Source organism: Mus caroli, unplaced genomic scaffold (assembly GCF_978045245.1).
Source record: "Mus caroli unplaced genomic scaffold, Mus_caroli_1 scaffold_8, whole genome shotgun sequence".
In the NCBI taxonomy this organism is placed as follows: domain Eukaryota; kingdom Metazoa; phylum Chordata; class Mammalia; order Rodentia; family Muridae; genus Mus; species Mus caroli.
This window is the reverse complement of record NW_028227263.1, coordinates 24663415-24665162: the sequence shown is the minus strand read 5'-3', so window position 1 is coordinate 24665162 and position 1748 is coordinate 24663415. Positions and strand designations below refer to the sequence as shown.

At 45.5% G+C, this 1748-nt stretch overlaps 1 pseudogene; it reads right to left on the bottom strand.

Annotated features, from left to right (window-relative positions):
* Positions 1-383: 383 nt before the first annotated feature.
* Positions 384-944, bottom strand: LOC110298059 (src kinase-associated phosphoprotein 2 pseudogene; annotated as a pseudogene).
* Positions 945-1748: the final 804 nt, after the last annotated feature.

Genomic DNA, 1748 nt, shown 5'->3' with positions numbered 1-1748 from the left:
GATTTAAAGAAGTCTTTATTAATTGACTCAAAATGTACAAAGTGTAGGAAATTATATGTGGCACTCTAGAAATAACTTATACCCAGCGACAAAGAGAAACAGCAACTCTCATGGCAGCTTCAATGACTAAGATTCACATACAATCACAATGAATTTTTCCATACAAACTAATGATTACTTACAAAACAGCAACAAGTCTTATCTCTACTGCTTGTATCTAATGTAACCCATTACTGCCTGCTTAATCTGACATCAGAGTGCTTTAGTGAGGGTCTACATAGAATGACAGCTGAGGCAGGACTGTTCACCCCAAAGGAAGGTGGCTCTGAGCAGGCATTCAGGTATACTGTGTTCCAAGGCGCTTGCAGATGGACAGAAGACTCTCAGATATCAAACATCTCCAATAGATAGGCTTTAGGCACCAAGCTAATGGCTCCCCTCATTTCTCCTACCCACCAGCCATATCTGTTGTACTCCTTACTAAGAATGTAAATCACGTCACCACGCTTAAAGGACAACTCATCAGAAAGAGCTCCAGTGCAGTCCCACAAACCCTGGTAAAATTAGCATAATCTGTGCTTTTATCTCCCGAGGTATGATGCACACACTGTCCCGACTCCCCTTCCCTGGCTCGTCCATCTTTACTGAAGCAGAGTCCTCCTTCTCCTCTGGAAGTTCTTCATAAATTTCATCAACTATTGATTGGTTCCTTTGTGGGCTGCTGACTGGAACAGGATGATCAATGTCATCATATAGTTCTCCTCTTTCATCATCATCCTCGGAAATAATATCAGATCCCATGTCTTGTAATATAAATTTCAGCCGTTGGACCCATTCCTCAGCATCGTTGGGAAAGGCTGCTGTAAACTGATAGATACCTTTATCAGAGCACAGATTTCAAAACAGCAATCTTTCTTTCCATCCTTCCTAAGGGTGTTGTTCATTCTGACGTCATAGCCATCTATTGCAAATTCACCTTTCTGTTGTTTGTCTTTATCACTCCTGTAATAACAGAACACTGTTTTGCTGAGAGCATTCCACCATTTCTGCCATTCAAACCCCCAGAAAGCTGTGATCTTTTCTGCATTTTTCTAGGTAACCAGCCTTTATGACACGGGGGCTCTCTGCAGCCCCTCTCTGTAGCGGGGCTGTGGGAGGCTGTAGCTATGTGACAGGTGCCCAGGAGCCATGGCTGAACTTCCTCTGTCCCATGCAGGTGGAAGTCACTGCCCACCAGGGCTCCTGGGTTCCAGATCTTTGCTCGACCAGGGACCAAGCTGCCTGTGCACAGCCTACCACCCCACAAAGGAAGTCACTGGCTCTCCAGCCAGTGCTGGATGCTTGACCCCAACTCTCCCCTCTGGGAGAACGGGGCGGGGCTATGGACCACAGGTTTTATTACAAAGGTGAATTGAAGCCACTTGTGAAAGTGCCCTAGCTCGTGCCTGACAAGTGGCAAGCAGCTAGAAAACCAAAAGAGTTGAAGGGAAAACATGCCTTGGTGGTTGTAGCCACAAGCCCTGCAGTCATAGAGCTTTAGGCTCAAACCATGGCCCTAAATGTACCCGCTGTGTAAACTTGACACTTTCACTCCTTTTTTTAGTGATGTGGATAGATAGAACTCAGAGCCCTGAACATGCTAGGTGAGTGTTCTACCATTGAGTCATGTCCCCTCAGCCTTCACGAAACTTCTTAAGCTTCAGTGTTTCAGTGGAGAAGGTGGTACTAAGAAACTGTATCACGCACAG